We start from the raw sequence: 17,316 nt of genomic DNA, 5'->3' as shown, positions 1-17,316 counted from the left end.
CTCTGTCTCTCATGAATAAATAAATAAAATCTTAAAAAAAAAAAAAGAAAGTCTAAACAGAGCAAGTCATAGCAGCAAGGAACGCTCAAGGGAGTTATCGAAGTTTTCTCTCCAAATGATCCATTTCATCCTGAGTGTAGGGCACTCCCTCCAAAGGCATAATCCTGGATCTACTGAGGATGACATCTGCTCACTCACTTCAGAACTTTGCATGTGTATCTTCAGGAAAGTTGAGTCCTCTTACTGGATTTGGTTTCTTCAGGGGGCGTGAGGCTCCTCAGAGATGCTACTGGTCTTCCCAAGGAAGAAGGGAAATGGTCTTGCTCTGTCTAAACCAAGCCCCATTGCTCAGGCCTGACCCCCATCCCTGATGATTTATTTGTTCTCAGGGACCAGGTCCAGGTTCCTTGCAAGAGGATTCTGGCAGAAAGTGAATAGTGCCCCTGCCCCTGGCAGTTGGTGAGGTTGATAGGGAGACATGATAGATAAAATTTACTGAGTATTGCTTCTCTGCCAGGCTCTGTTCTATGCATTTTATTTATTCATACAATTAATTCACTTAATCCTCCCAACATCTCTGTGAAGTGGGGGCTATAATTTATCTGCACATTACATATGAATAAGAACAGAGGGTTCCTTTTTTTTATGTTACGTTAATCACCATACATTACATCATTAGTTTTTGATGTAGTGTTCCATGATTCATTGTTTGCATATAACACCCAGTGCTCCATGCAGAACGTGCCCTCTTTAATACCCATCAGCAAGCTAACCCATCCCCCTGCCCCCCTCCCCTCTAGAACCCTCAGTTTTTTTTTCAGAGTCTATAGTCTCTCGGGAGAACAGAGGGTTCTTATAGGTAGAGGGTTCTTATAGGTTCTTACAGGTATCTTGCCCAGAATTGTGAAGCCAGTTTAAGAACCAAGCAGCCTGATTCCAGAGTCCACACTCCACCCTGTAGTCCCGTCACAGGGATGGATGCAGGTAGACTGGTGGCTCTTTCTGGCTGGTTCAGTCAATGGAGCCTGCAACTCTTGATCTCACCGTCCTGAGTTCAAGCCCCACACTGGGTGTGGAGCCTACTTCAAATTAACAAATTATTGAAAGAAAGAAAAAAAGACCAGCAACTGTTTCAAACCTTCCTTCAGATGCCAGATACAACTTTGAATTCAGCCTAGAGAGAATTTGTTTTCTTGTGGTCAAAAGAATTAAAAAACTTTAAGTGATCTTCCCAGTGAGCTAGTCTTAGTTTCCAAGTATGAAGATACCATATTTCAAAAGCAATTTTACAACATAACTCTTAGAACAAGCATAACCATATTAGTTTAACTTTAGCTCTTTCTTTTCTTTCTTTCAAAAAAAGAGTTTAAGAGTCATGCTCAGACTATTTAGGTCAGACAGGAAGTAACTGACTATTTCTACAATGGAGATAAAACGAGAAGACAGAATTACCACAAAGAACTTTTGGTACAGATCCATGTACAGGTGTAGAAAATGAAGAGACTGTGAAAATTGCTTAGGTCAGAGAATCCACAAAGACAAGATTGCTACCTTTCCGTAGGATGGCCACCTGTCTCCTCGAGAAACAGACAGTGCTAAAGGCTTAGAATTTGTGATTGGAAAGGCTGAGCAGAAAGAGCATCAGCCCAAGATCAACTCCTAATAGATGGTAGCCAGTGTGTTAGCATATTCTGATCACTGACCCGCTGCCCAAGTTATAGAGGTGTGCTTGCTTTAGAAATGACTGGTGAGTCCTCAGGATGGAAGTAAACATAAGTGACAGATGACAGTTTTAAACCAAGATCCATGTCATGTCATGGAATAATTTGATAGATTGTTCTAGCAGTCTATCAGTTTTGAGGAAGTACACTTGGGGATGATACACACACACATACACGCATTATACAATTATATTATTGCCCTAGGAAAACAGATCCGTTAAGAAAGTACAGCTTTGGGACACCTGGGTGGCTCAGTCGGTTAAGCGTCTGCTTTCGGCTCAGGTCATGATCCCAGGGTCCTGGGATCGAGCCCCGCATCAGACTCCCTGCTCAGCGGAGAGCCTGCTTCTCCCTCTCCCTCTGCCTGCCACTCCACCTGCTTATGGTCCCTCTCTTTCTCTCTCTGTCTGTCAAATAAATAAATAAAATCTTTAAAAAATAAAAAATAAAGACGTCAATTCCATTTTTATCCCCACCTCCCCCCTGCCCTAGGCCACCACTGAGCTACTTCCGGTTTCATAGATTTGCCTGTTGTAGACATTTCATACCAATGGAATCATGCAATATGTGACTCTTTGTGTCGCTTCTTTCCCTTAGCATGATGTTTTCAAGGTTCATCAGTGTCATAATAACATGTATTAGTACTACATTTCTTCTTTTGGCCAAATAATATTCCACTGTACAGATATACTAAATTTTGTTTATGATATTTGGGTTGCTTCCACGTTTTGGCTATTATGAATAATACTGCTGTGAACACTTGTGTACAAATTTTTGTGTGGATGCATGATTTCATTTCTCTTAGGTATGTATATAGGAGTGGAATTGCTGGATCATATGGTAATGCTGTGTTTAACCCTTCAAGGAAGTGCCAGACTGTTTTCCCAAAGGTTTAGCAAGGAAAAGTTTTACAGTGTTTTTCGTTCTGCCATCTCTTTTGATTTCCTAGAAGCATGCCCTGTCTGATAGCTTTGTCTAATTCCTTACTTTGGAAGAGTTTAACAGCAGGATTGATGAAGGGTTCGGATTTCACATGATGAAATGTCAGTGAGCTCCTGGTACTTTAATAAAGCAATGGCTTTATTCCATTGTTCCAACGTGCATTCCAAGAGCCTTTCATTGAAGACATGTCTGGATATTTGAAGTTCCAGCCCTAATCAATTGACTGGTTGTAACCCGTCAAAATTTGCTGACCTGTTTTCTGAACACCATTCCTTTAGCTGCTGAATTATTAATATTTATTGATTTCATTCCATAGTAACTGCCAAACTAGGACAGATGCCTTTAAGGCTGGTATGTGTAAATAAAATAGGACAATATCATTTGTATCCAAGGGTTTTTCAAGAGCCTCTTGAGAACAGAAAACATGCTGGCCAGATAGCCTTCAGATGATGTTGTTAAGGAAAGAATTGGTTAGAAATGGTATGAAGAAACAGCCGGCAAAAGTCACCTCCATTAGAGAACCAAGAACTTAATTAATCTGGAAGAGAAACTAGCATTTGTCTAGTCCAGTGATGGGCGACCCAAAACCCAAAATCTAACTTCAGAGTGAAAGATTAAAAAGCTGCCTCGGGAACAAACAAAAAAAGCAGAAACCCATAAATACAGAGAACAAACTGGTGGTTGGCAGGGGCGGGTGGAGGGATGGGTAAAATGAATGAAGGGGAGTAAGAAGCAGGCTTCCAGTTATGGACTCAATAAGTCACCAGGATGAAAGGTACAGCACAGGGAATATAGTCAAGGGTATTGTAATAGTGTTGTACCGTGGCAGGTGGTGGCTACACTGTGATGAGCACAGCATAATGTATAGAGCTGGTGAATCACTATGTTGCACACCCGAAACTCATGTAACATTGTGTCTCAGCTACACTGCAATAAAAAGCAGTAACAAAATAAATAAAAATAAAAAGCTGTCTCTAGGTTGCTGCTTCTTCATAAAAAAGAAAAAAAGTCTATAAATATTTTTACTTTTCCTGAACTGGCCTTTATTTAAAAAAAAAAAAGAAAAAGCTGCTCACTCTTAATCCTACTCAAAAATTTATTTCATAGATACAGAAAGTAAGGCCTAGGGAGGGAAAACAGCACATCTAAGCTCTATAAGTAACCTGTCCTCAGGTCTCCCGATTCTTAGCAGAGAGCAGTCTCCCCTTTGCCAGTCTCCTGTGCGTCAACACGCAGCTGTTGAAGCAGAAGTGAACGGCAGTGTGTATTTGAACCAGAACCAGGCTTGTTAACCCCATGAGAGCCGCAGCTACAATAAACATGCTCAAGGGTTTTTTTAAAAGATTTTATTTATTTATTTGAGAGAGAGTGAGCAGGAGAGAGAGAGAGAATGAGCAGAGGTTGGGGCAGAGGGAGAGGGAGAAGCAGACTCCCCGCCAAGCAGGGAGCCCCACATTCAATCCCAGGACCCTGGAATCATGACCTGAGCTGAAGGTAGACCCTTAACCAACTAAGCCCCCCAGGTACCCCTTAAAGATTTTTTATTTATTTATTTGAGAGAAAAAGTACAAGCAGGGGGGCAGGACAGAGAAGGAGGAAGAAACAGACTCCCTGCTGAGCAGGGACCTCTCCCCCACGCTGATCTCGATCCCAGGACCCCAAGATCATGACCTGAGCCAAAGGCAGACACTTAAAAACTGAGCCCCCTAGGCGCCCCTCAAGGTGGCCTGTTCTTAATTATGTTATGCGCTCCTCTCTGCCTTTGCTCTTAAAAATCTTTCCAGGGCAGAAGTGTAACTAAAACAAGAAGCAATTTGGTGTTTTTATGGAGTTTTAGGTTTTTTGTGGGGTTTTTTTGGGGGGGGGAGTTGTTGCTGTTGTTTTTTAAGCAGGAGGGTGGTTTTCCAGGAAGCACATTTTCAATACTTTTCTTTCTTCTCACTCTCATTTTCTGCTTTTCACAGTTCACAGTCATTTCCTTCAGATCAGCTAATTCAACTCCAAGTCTGAAAGCTGCTAGGACTCCTCTCATTCCGCTCCAGCGCGGACCTGGGAATTCTAGCGCTGTGTCAGCTGTTACTTTCTACCCAGAGGCAAAAGGAAGAAAACCGAGTTTCTCCTCCACGGTAACCTGTTTGGACTCCTTCACCGGGGCATGCCGCCAGAATCCCGTCTTTTCTCCTCTGTCTTCCCCACTAACCTCCTCCTTCAACAGGGTGACCTCAGCCTGTCAGCAACGCCACCCCTGACCCGTGCTTGATCCTCCCTCCTGAAGAACGCAAGTGAGCCTTTTTTTTTTTTTAAAGATTTTATTTATGTATTTGACAGAGAGAGAGACAGCGAGAGAGAGAACACAGGCAGGGGGAGTGGGGGAGGGAGAAGCAGGCTTCCCGCGGAGCAGGGAGTCCGATGCGGGGCTCGATCCCAGGACCCTGGGATCGTGACCTGAGCCGAAGGCAGACGCTTAACGACGGAGCCACCCAGGCGCCCCCTCAAATGACCCTTTTGAGAGAGGTAATTTAGTGGAATTGATTTGACAGCCCCAGTGGCATAAATCAATTTTCTTTATTTTGGTTATGTCTTTAGACGGCCAGGGCCCTCCTTATGGGTCCCTTTCCCACCCCCTCCCCACCCCTCCCACACAATGACTGCAAGGGAATGACAATGGCAGCATCTCTCCCTACAAACTGCAGTGAAACCACCAAGGACACCCTGCACCAAACGTCCAAAGGGTTCCTTTGTTTCGGGAGCTTTGGGTGAGGCTCCCTCGCTCCTGACACGTATCAGAGTTTCTTCAGAAAAAGCTGATGCAAACAGCCCATCTTTGATCTGGCTCTCCAAGCATTGCCAGGAGGCTCACGAGGCACGGTGGCCACCAAACTGTTATCTCCAGAACTATGCCCTCTCTCCTTTTCTACAGGGTATGCTTCTAAGAACTTCCACGGGGCAAATGACCCCACACACAGTAACTGTCAGACTGGTGAGTTAATTCCTCAAATTAGGGGATGGCTGAACTCAACCTATGTTAAGAAAGAGAAAAGACCTGGAGAGTCTTTTCTGCCCACTTTGGACTCTTTCACCTGATTTTCAGTTAGGTACAAGATGCCTGTAAGACTCCATTCCTGAGGAAAAAGAATCGGGGAAATAATTTGATGAAGGATAGGAAAGTGCTGGAGAAGGGGCGCCTGGGTGGCTCAGTCGTTGAGCGTCTGCCTTCCGCTCGGGTCGTGATCCCGGGGTCCTGGGATCGGGCCCCACGTCGGGCTCCCTGCTCAGCAGGGAGTCTGCTTCTCCCTCTCCCACTCCCCCTGCTTGTGTTCCCTCTCTCACTGTGTCTCTCTCTGCCAAATAAATAAATAAAATCTTAAAAAAAAGTTTGTAGATACACATACATTTCCTACTTCTTTTTTAAAAAAAAAGGAAAGTGCTGGAGAAGAGTTCAATGAGGCGAAGAGTCGCCTTCAATTTTTATTTGGGGCTGAACCTCCTGGGAAGCGAGGGGCAGAGAAGATGAAGTTGGAATGTTTCATTGTCTTCATCGAGAGAGGATAATCTCATGCTATTACCCCAATACCATTATTTCCACACAAAATATCTAATAAACCAATGGTTCTCAACTGGGAGTGATTTTGCCTCCCAGATGACGCTTGGCCATGCCTGGAGACATTTTTTGGTTGTCATTAACTGGAGATGTTGCTAGTGATACCTAGTAGGTAGAGCCCAGGCGGGCGGCTAATCATCCTACAAGGCACAGCGTGCACCCCCCCAACAAAGAATTATCCTCCCCCAAATGTTCATAGTGTCAGGACTGAGAATCCCCTTTAACAAACCCCAGAGAAAGGAGAATCAATCAGTTTGCCTGAAAGACTTTTCTCCAGTGAATGTTTTTCAACCCAGCACCAGAGCACTGCTTTGCAAATGGGTCCTTCTGGTGTGCCCAGCAGCCCCTCCTCCAGTCCTGTCTCAAGTGGGAGATTTATGGTGCTAAATTCTAACACCTTTCCCTCCAACAAAGTCGACTTGTTAAAGTAACTGGAGTCTTTGCATCTGGGTGCCGTAGAGACCCTGAAGCTGAACCAGTTGTGGGTATCCACAAATGTGGCCATCATTAAATACAAGATAAAGGTATAGATGGGTTGAGAGTTTCAGCTAAAGAGTTAGGGTGAGGGGAGCGGGGCCTGACCAGCAGCCACGAAGTATGAGTTTGGTAGACAAATTGTGCTCCCCTGGAAAGGCTCTGGATGTATTTAACATTGTTGTTAAATCACCAGGGAGAAGAATGAGTGAAACAAAACACATTCTTAGATGGACAAACAAAGAATGTAGTTAAAACACACTGCATAACACTGGGCTTAATTTCTCCGAGCTTGGGCTTGGTTTATTTAAAGAAAGCAGAAGAGATACTTCTTTGATATCTCATTGCTACAAAACTCAGCGTCCATTACTATCGGTACAAACTCTTGTTTTAATTTTTGTTAATTGCTAATGAAAAAAAATTCTAATTGGATTGTGTCTCCTGCCCAAATTAAGGTTGGGAAAGGAAAAATATCAATCCCAGGACAAATAGCCTTCTGATGGTGATGTTAAGAATCCACTAGAAGGGGTGCCTGGATGGCTCAGTTGGTTAAGCATCTGGCTCTTGGTTTCAGCTCAGGTCATGATCTCAGAGCTCTGGGACAGAGCCCGGGTCGGGCTCTGCACTGGGCACAAAGTCTGCTTGTCCCATTCCCTCCCCTCTGCCCCTCCCCCGGCACCTCTCTCTCTAAAATAAATAAAATCTTTAAAAAAAAAAAAAAAAGGACTCCACTAGAAAAAATGATTTTAAATGTTATGTAAACTTTAATAATAGTCCATTCCAGTGAACACATTTCCCTGCTTTATAGTTGTTAAATATTAACTCCTACCCAAGATAAATTATTTAAAAAAATAAAATAACTCTGAACTTGCCACAAATACTTATCCATCTCCTTCCTGTTTTGTACAGCTCCTTGATTTAATGTCCTCTTAGCTTTTTTTTTAAAGATTTTATTTATTTATTTGAGAGAGAGAGCAGGGAGAGAGGCAGGAGGGACAAGCCGACTGCACTGAGTGCAGAGCCTGTCGAGGGGCTTGATCCCAGGACCCTGAGATCAGGACCTGAACGGAAATCTGAGGCTTCACCGAATGAGCCACCCACGCGCCCCTCCCCTTAGCCTCTTGATATGACTGTCCCGTTTCCTATTCTGAACTCTTCCCAGTTTTTAAAAAAAGAAGTGTCAGTCTGCTATAGACCTGACTCTGTAATAGCAACCGAAGAATTAGTGTTACTTTTTGTAAATGTTCCTTTGGCAGCTCCAATTTATTCTGGCTTCTGAAATCCAATTTCCTCCTCTCTCCCCATGAAAAAAATAGGTCCCTGCCACTCTGCTGCTTATTGGTGAGCCCTCAGCAAGGTCTGAGGACTGATCTGCCAGGGGACAACAGACGGATTCCAAACAGGTTTTCGTATCCAGCACGTTTCTTTCATACCCGCAGCCCTCCAGTCCTTCCCAGGCATCTCTAGATTGTAGAGCAAAGAGTTTGGATGCCAGAGTTCACATTTTCCCATGCCTTGGCACATACCTATGAAGATTTCCTGCTGCAAAACAAAATTGCTTGATTTATAACTGTCTCCTTTACATGCTCAAATAACTGTTTCAGACTCAAAACGGTCAGACCCCAGAATGTCCTGCAACAGATATTGTAATTCACATGCAACCTTACAGAAGTTATCAGACTCAGCTCTAAACTACATTTTTCCTTCCTTAAAACTCACTTCCAGACTTTTTTGTGCAACAGAGCATTTTGCAGAGTTGTAAACTTTCCATGTGGTGTTCCTTGTCACAAAATACTTAAGTCCACACATTCCCTAGAGCCAGCAAAGGCTGCATTCCTGTTTTTAAAATTGGTCACTGGTGTTTCCTTATGTCACTATACCATAGTTTGCTGAGCCATTTCCTTATTTGGCTTTTGGATTATTTGGATTATAAATAGCAACACATGAATATCTTTGTACAAATTACATTTTTTCCCTTTTGGGTTATTTCCTTGGGGTATATTCCCAAGACTGGTATTACTGGGTCAAAGGTTTGAAAAGTTTCATAGCTCTGTTACCCACTGCCAGAATATTCTTGAGACAGACTGTGGTGTATTTGAGCACTTGAAATGTTTAACCGGGTTTCCCACGATATACAATAAGAGTAACTTGCATTTAACTTCTCATAGTCTTCAGTGAGGGAGTGAATTACAAAATTTCAAAACAAAACAAAAGCAAAGACAGTAGCACTCTTGTTGTAGCCAGAGACGAGCTCTCTTAGGCTAACTTGGTAAAATGTCCACCACGGGGGCTGGGTAAAATATCTGTGTTCCAGGCAGAACAGAAAACAACACCCAAGCTTCTGTGAAGTATCGCCAGCTCATAGCTGCAGCTGAGTAGTTTCAGGGAGAATTTAAAGCCGGCACTTGGTGAGCAGGGTGGGGAGAGAGGTAGAAAATAAAAAGAAGGGGTGCCTAGGTGGCTCAATTTGTTAAGCATCTGACTCTTGATTTTGGCTCAGGTCATGATCTCAGGGTCGTGAGATCGAGCCCTGCATTGGGCTCCGTGCTCAGTGTAAAGCCTGCTTAGGTTCTTTCCCTCTTCTTCTGCCCCCAACTCATGCTCACTCTCTCGCTCTTTCTCAAAAAAGAAAAGAAAAAGAAGGGACGTGCTCTGTTTTCATTGCTGCCTCTTTGGTGATGGCAGCAACACAGAGAGAAATAAGCCGGTTCTGATTCAAATTATTTACCTCCTGAAAGTGACTTCTAAGAACTGTGATGCCTGAGGACCTTGGTATCCTCAGTTTAAGAATCAAAACCAAACCAAAACAAAAATAACCCACTGAGTCATCCTTGCCATCTGGTTCCTCAGGCTAATAATAGTGATGATGATGGTGACAATGAACATGCACCAAGTACTATGTGCCTGTCACTTTTCAAAGGGCTTTACCCACATCAGCCATTTCATCCCCTCAACTTCCATAATTGTGCCCACTTTGCAGATGAGAAAACAGAATCGGAAAGCTGAGAAGCTTCCCCGAAGTCACAGAGCTAGTAAATGTCGGAGCCAGACGCAAACCCAGACAATTGACCACCATGCCTTGTGCTCTGACCACTGCACCGTACTGCCTCGGGTGCAGCAAGAGAAAAGGGATGGTTCGATGAAGCACTAGAATATCCAATTGTGGGCTCTCTCAAACACTACTAAATCGTTCTTTTTTTAAAAAAATATTTTAGGGGCGCCTGGGTGGCTCAGTCGTTAAGCGTCTGCCTTCGGCTCAGATCATGATCCCAGGGTCCTGGGATCGAGCCCCGCATCGGGCTCCCTGCTCAGCGGGAAGCCTGCTTCTCCCTCTCCCACTCCCCCTGCTTGCGTTCCCCTCTCGCTGTGTCTCTCTCTGTCAAATAAATAAATAAAATCTTTTATTTATTTGTCAGAGAGAGAGAGCACAAGCAGGGGGAGCGGCACGCAGAGGGAGAAGCAGGCTTCCCACTGAGCAGGGAGCCCGATGCGGGGCTCGATTCCAGGACTCTGGGATCATGACCTGAGCCGAAGGCAGATGCTTAACCACCTGAGCCACCCAGGTGTCCCCTTCTTAATTGTTCTAAGCATGTGTTACCTTTTTCCTTACTCTGTATTTTGAAAAAATTTTCAAATAAAAAAGGAAGTGCAATGAACATCTGAATCATCAACTATTCACATTTTGCGATATCTGCCTTATGTCTCTTACTATATATATATGTACATATTCTTATTTTAGATCAGTCATTTAAGGATAATTTGTAATCATGACTCCTTTAATGCTATATGCTTGATGTGTTTCCTACGAACACATTTTCTTACGTAACAGTAACATGTGTTATTTTTTTAATCCCAAAGGACCTCAGTTTAAGAAAAACAAATAACTAGGGCACCTGGGTGGCTCAGTTGGTTGAGCGACTGCCTTCGGCTCAGGTCATGATCCTGGAGTCCCGGGATCGAGTCCCGCGTCGGACTCCCTGCTCAGCAGGGAGTCTGCTTCTCCCTCTGACCCTCCCCCCTTCATGTGCTCTCTCTCTCTCATTCTCTCTCTCAAATAAATAAATAAAATCTTTAGAAAAAAAAAAGAAAGAAAAACAAATAACTAGGAGCACCTGGGTGGCACAGTCGGTTAAGTGTCCAACTCTTGATTTTGGCTCAGGTCACGACCTCAGGGTCGAAGGACTGAGCCCCATATCAGGCTTCACACTGAACATGGGGCCTGCTTGGGATTCTCTTTCTCCCTCTGCCTCTGTCCTTCCTGCTCATGCACTTGCTCTCTCTCTCTAAAGAAATAAAAAAGAAAACAAATAATTAGCAATAAACTAAATATTTTGTTTCATTACCATGAACTGCAGGTTAAATGGCTTTTCCTTGCTCCTTGAAGCTCACTTGCCCTGATTAATGCTCATCCACCTGCCCAGCTGTACCCCATCTCTGCTGGGGAACTTTACAGAACACTCTTAACTCCTTGACACCACTGAACCTCAGTTTCCTGTCAGCGCTTTGAGTGTCTTGGTATCAATCTATGCACTTCCTTCCTTCTCTGAAAGCCAACAAGTTGCTTATTTAATTACCATAACACTCAGATTAGTTTAAAATTAATATCATTATCTTATTACTGTAATAGAAATTTTAAAATCCTAAAGGTTTTTAATTATTTCTTTATAAAATCTCTTATAATTACAACTTAGGTAATCAGGGTCCCTCTTTCTTTTTTTTTAAAGATTTAATTTATTTATTTGACGGAGAGATAGCGAGCACAAGTAGGCAGAGCGGCAAGCAGAGAGAGAGGGAGAAGCAGGCTCCCTGTGGAGCAGGGAGCCGGATGCGGGGCTCGATCCCAGGACCCTGGGATCATGACCTGAGCCGAAGGCAGATGCTTAACCGACTGAGCCACCCAGGCGCCCCAACAGGGTCCCTCTTTCAATTTAATGATTTTTCAACTAAAATAATTTATTCGTTTAACTAGTATTTATTGAGCATCTACTATATCTTAGGCACTGTTGGAATTAAAGTAGCTAGCACGTTAGGGATGCCTGGGTGGCTCAGCCAGTTAAGCATCTGTCTTCGGCTCAGGTCATTATCCTAGTGTCCTGGGATCGAGTCCTGCATTGCTTAGCCAGGAGCCTTTTTCTCCCTCTGCCTGCCTCTCCCCCTGCTTGTGCTCTCTCTTTCTCTCTCTCTCTGATTTAAAAAAAAAAAAAAAGTAGCTAGCACTTTTAAGCAATTAACATGTCCCAGGTGCTTCACCTGGGACACCTGAGTTAACCATTCCCATTTTCCAGATGGGTAAATGGAGAAGTTAAGTAATTTGCCCAAGGCTGCACAACTAGCCAGAATTCTGAGGCAGGCAATCTGCCTCTGTCCAGAACTCATGCTCACAGGCACCAGGTAATACTGCTGGGGGTTCCCCAAGGGGAGGCTCATCTGTGGGCCAGCAAGAACTCCAGCACATAGCGGGGATGCTTGCCTTAGATGGGGTTGGTTGTGGTCAAGGAAGAAACCCCAAAGGCAGTTCCATTTCCCCTGCTTCTGGCCGCTAGCAGATAAAACAGGTAACAGCAAGAAAAGTATGCCTCTCTGTGGGTAATTATTTCCATAAACACTGACAATGGAGTCTTGGCCTTACTTAACTTGGCTTCCAGGATATTCTTGGTGTTTCTACTCCCTCTAGCCACTGTCCCATCTCCTCTGCCAGCCTGCTCATCCTCCTTCACCCTGGCTTTCAATGTCTCAGGGACTCAGGCTCTGGCTCAAGCCTTGCTTCCCTCATGTCCCACCCAAGGTTAAAACTACCGTCTGCGCTGTCTTCTGTTTGGCCCTTTTGCCTCCTGCTCTGGGCTGAATGGAATTCATCAGCTCTTTTCCCTGGGCTTGCATTTGGGTTTTGCAGAGGAGGTCTACAAACAAGGGACAAGATGGAGAGAAAGGCCAGGGTATTTATTCCCGAGGGGTCACTGAACTTTGATGGCGGATGCTTCACCCTTTTTAATTGATTTCCATCAACCCTACCCACACTTTTATTAACAATATCCTTCTTACACTCTCCTCCAAGTATCCAGCTGGAGCATGCCCTCTGCTTCCTGCAGGGGCCTCTGCCTAACCCCCAGGGACTGTCACATCAACATCCCCCATCCAGACAAACGGCCACTGTTTTCTAGAGCTGTGCGTTCAACTACTCATTCCAGCTCTCTACCTGGATTTCTCACAGGTGCCTCAAACGCAAGACATACAAACCCAGCGTGGTATAATGATATATACGGTTTTTGTCCCCTGTTTCTGGCACAGAGCTGCTAAAACCCTTGGAATTTCTAAGCGATAAGAGTGATAAAAGTGTCTTGATATTCATAACAAATCCCTTTGAACCACACCTGAGTTCATATTAATGAGGTGACTTCTGGAAAGCACCTAAGGAGAGTTTGCCAGGGGAACCAGCCATATGATTATCATGGGTTGGAACTTGCCGTCCCCCCTCTGTGCTGGGGGGAGCGGGGAGGGGAGAGGGACTGGGAGTTGAATCAGTCACCAATGGTCAATGATTTCATAAATGGTGCCCATGTGATGAATTCTCCATAAAACCCCAAAAGGATGGGGTTGGGGAGCCCCTGGGCTGGTGAACACGTGGAGATGTGGGGAGAGCGGTGCACCCAGAGAGGGCATGGAAGCTCCTGCCTCACCCCCATACCCTGCCCTGCGTCTCTCTTCCATCTGGCTGTTCCTGAGTTCTATCTTTTTATAATAAAACAATAAACTAGCAACTTAGTAGGTAAAATACTCCTCTGAGTTCTGTGAGCCACTCTAGCAGATTAATCCGACCCAAGGAGGGAGTCGCTAGAACGCCTGAAATATGGATCTATTGTCAGTCTGTCAGAAGCACAGGTGATGACCTGCGCGTCTGAAGGGGGCGGGTGAACCCTCACTCTGGGATTCTGACACTATCTTCAGGTAGACAGTGTCAGCATCGAACTAAAGGACACCCAGCTGGTGTTCTGAGAATTGCCTGTTGGATGTGTGGGCAAACAACTCTCTCCGCACACTGGAATTGGGTCCAGAACCCAAATAGTGGGGAATGGGGATAACTACTAAAGGGTATGGGATTTCTATGCAGAGGCAATAAAAACTTTCTAAAATTGATGTAAGTGGGGCGCCTGGGTGGCTCAGTTGGTTAAGCGCCTGACTCTTGATTTTGGCTCAGGTCATGATCTCAGGGTTGTGAGATCGAGTCCCGTGTTTGGCTCTATACTGGGTGTAGAGCCTGCTTGAGATTCTCTCTCTCCCTCTCCCTCTGCCCCTTCCCTCATGCACGCTCTCACTCGCTCTCTGTCTAAAATAATAAATAAATTTATTTATTAGAGAGAGAGCGAGTGAGAGAGAGAGCATGATCGGGGAGAGGAGCAGAGGGAGAGGGAGAAGCAGGCTCCCCACCGAGCAGGGAGCCCGATGCGGGACTCGATCCAGGGACTCCAGGATCATGACCTGAGCTGAAGGTAGTTGCCCAACCAACTGAGCCACCCAGGCGCCCTGAAAAAAATTATCTGACCTCCATGAGCCGGCTTGATCTGAGCCGGCTTGGTCTGGGCCTCACCTACCTTGCCCCCTCACCTCGCTCCGTGTAGATAGCCTTGCTCCTCCAGGTTCCACCCCGGCCTCCTCCGGGCTTTTGCCCAGACCTCTTCTCAGAGCTCTGTGCCCACTTCACAAGTCCCTCTCCAGTCCAAATCACTCCCTTGCCCGCCTACCCCGAGCCCAGATGGAGAGCCCCGGCTGGGCCCCTACACAGCTCTCCCTTCACCCTGCTCTCCAGCGCGTCAGTTTGTGATTCTCTGAGTCACGTCTGTCTTCCCCACTAAACTCAAAGCCCCAAGAAGGCAGCACCACGCCTGCTTTGATCACCATTGGGAGTGACCTCAGGGAAGGCAGAAGGAGGCCTCAGTATGTCTTTGTTGAATAATAATGGACAATATACAGCTATTTGCTGAAGAGTTGGAAAACCAGCTAACAAATTATAGCTGTGCAGAGAAGACATTCTCAGGCACTCCCAACTGAAAATTAGAAAGAGGGTGAAAACCCAAAAGGACAAGGTAGGCTTATGCAGAATAGAAACACTGGCCTCTTCCCAAGAGAAGTTAACTCCCCAGTAGGTGGGGAACCAACTCTCTCAGCCACCCATTCTAGAAAGTCATGACGAAGGCTTGCTGCCGTTTTGCAAGATAGAGACTGACCCTCCCAGGTCCTAGGATAAGAGAGATAGTGTTAACCGAATCTTACTTCAGCCCCATGGGCTTTCAACGGAGGATGTTTGCTTTTACCACATAGCCTCAGCCCCAGTGACACTGCAGTTCCCTGTCACCTCTATGATGCTTTGGACATCATGAACGCAGAGAAGACACATACAAAACACCACAGTGATACAGAACTTGTTATAATACAGGTAAGTATTAATACCGTGATGTCAAGTTTCATCTGCACCATCGCTGGATACACTTGTTTTACTTTCCTGCGTTCCCTTTCCAAGGTTGTTTGACACTCTCCTGGGTTCAGAGCAATTTTTTTTTTTACTCCTCTATCTTTGTAGAGTTACAGTAATCTTCAGAACCAAGAGGAAAAATAATAATATCTCTGAGAAGCCAAGGTTCAGTTTCTGCATTGTAAACCGACTGATTTGGGACCGGCATATGGAACCTGGTCACGCTTTCCAAACCGAGCTTCCGTTTTCCATTTTTAAACTTGACTAGATACATCAATAAGATCTTAAAAATCCATCCCTTGGAAGTTGGTGTCGCTCACCAGAATAGAATAGTGCTTTCTACTAATCTTGCTTGCTTCACTGAATCCCACTCTCTTGTCACTTGAATAGGCAGTACTGACCAGGTCTGTTACGACTATTAAAAATGGACCTTATCATATCTCATTATGATGAACAGTGTGCTCCAGAGGCTTCGTCATCTCTCTAGAGAGATGTGATTCTTCTCTCTCCCTCTCGCTCTGCCTCTCAGCCCTGCTTGTGCTCTCTCCCTCGCTCTATCTCAAATAAATAAATAAAACCTTTTTTAAAATTTAACATATCTTGGTGTATTGACCCTTTTCATAAGTCATATATCACCTTTTTTGTTTTGAGATCTTCACATGCTTAACTTACATATTTTTTTAACATTTAAAGTTTTTTTTTTTTTTTTTTTTTATTTGACAGAGAGCACACACAAGCAGGGGGGATCGGGCAGGCAGAAGGAGAGGGAAGCGCAGGCTTCCCACAGAGCTGGGAGCCTGCCGTGGGGCTCGACCCCAGGACCCTGAGATCATGACCTGAGCCGAAGGCAGACGCTTAACGACTGAGCCACCCAGGCGCCCTGCTTAACTTATTTTAGTTCATCATAATTACTTTTCCCTTTTTAACGTCAAAATTGTTACAGTTTGGTCAGTGGCTTCCTTATCCTTCCACCACTACTGTCTGAAATCTTGCTTCCTAGGCCCTTCTAAAGTTGCTTTGCCCCAGGATGCAGAATCGTCCTCGGGTAAGTCGGGGGGAGGGAGGGCAGGGGTAGCACAGCCCTGCTGTGGATGGGCTCCAGTCAGGGTCCGAACAGAAAAACACATTTTTGTTAAAGATCATGAGCTCAGACCAATCGAATTTACTTTTTTTTTCCAACATAAAAATCTTTTAATGTAATTACCTTCTCTACAATATTTCTGCTACTAGTTTTTATTCCTTCATCAATAATGCCATCACATTTCCTTCTGTTTTGTATCCTCCTACGCCTTGCCAGCCACCATCATGCCATCCCTTTGTTGACGGCAATGTCTGTTGGGTTGGTCTCCTTGCTGCTGTTGACCAACCTGTCCTCCCACCACAAACATCAGGAAACTCAAACCCCCAACACACACACACACACATACACACACAATGACCAGAGTCAGCAACCTTATGCACATTGTTCCCAGAAGCCTCCTGAGAGCCAGACATCTTTTAAGACAATGACTCCTTCTGGAGTAAAATCCTAACTGAGGGAGTTTCAGGGAATGTTTGGTTTTTGTTGTTACTGTTTTGCTAAGTTGTCCTTTGGGAAGCTGACATTTATTCTTGCAGGATATTTTAATTTTTTAAAATTATAGTTCTTGCTGTTTCTCATTTAAAAAGTGTGCCACAAAGGAATGATAAAGAAGACCATTTCCTTTCAGAAGTGCTGGGAACCACTGAGAAGCATAAAGATGAAAATGAAAAGCACTCCAATCTCATCACCCAGAAATAACTCCTGCTAACATTTTGAAATAAGACGTGTTGACTATAACAAAAAGGAATCAACATAAACCTGAAAGAGCTGCTGAGCCTCAGGCAAATATTTCGTCTGAGATTTCTTAGGGTTTCTCTAAAAGGTTAAAAAAATGTGAGAAATATGAAGAGCTGGCGGGCCACTGTGCTTTTTTTATCCCTAGCCTTAAGAGTTGTAATAAGGAGCGTCTGGGTGGCTCAATCGGTTAAGCATCTGCCTTCAGCTCAGGTCATGATCCCAGGGTCCTGGGACAGAGCCCCCAGTCAGCCCTCAGTCGGGCTCCCTGCTGGGCAGGGAGTCTGCTTCTCCC

The 17,316-nt window shown here is 44.8% G+C and overlaps 2 long non-coding RNA genes across 3 annotated transcripts in view; one reads left to right on the top strand and one right to left on the bottom strand.

Moving 5' to 3' along the window:
- Positions 1 to 17,316, bottom strand: part of LOC114201343 (uncharacterized) — a 45,169-nt gene that overhangs the window by 24,988 nt on the left and 2,865 nt on the right. The window lies entirely within an intron of this gene.
- LOC114201344 (uncharacterized) lies at positions 4,643 to 6,003 on the top strand. The gene is made up of 4 exons (XR_003607628.2): positions 4,643 to 4,789; positions 4,879 to 4,945; positions 5,584 to 5,643; positions 5,755 to 6,003. It is a non-coding gene; the product is annotated as an uncharacterized LOC114201344 (long non-coding RNA).

The sequence above is a fragment of the Eumetopias jubatus genome, unplaced genomic scaffold (genome assembly GCF_037043125.1).
Source record: "Eumetopias jubatus isolate StellerSeaLion01/CBP00866 unplaced genomic scaffold, mEumJub1_p1.0 scaffold_10, whole genome shotgun sequence".
Classification (NCBI taxonomy): Eukaryota; Metazoa; Chordata; class Mammalia; order Carnivora; family Otariidae; genus Eumetopias; species Eumetopias jubatus.
This window is presented reverse-complemented; position numbering and strand designations above follow the sequence as displayed.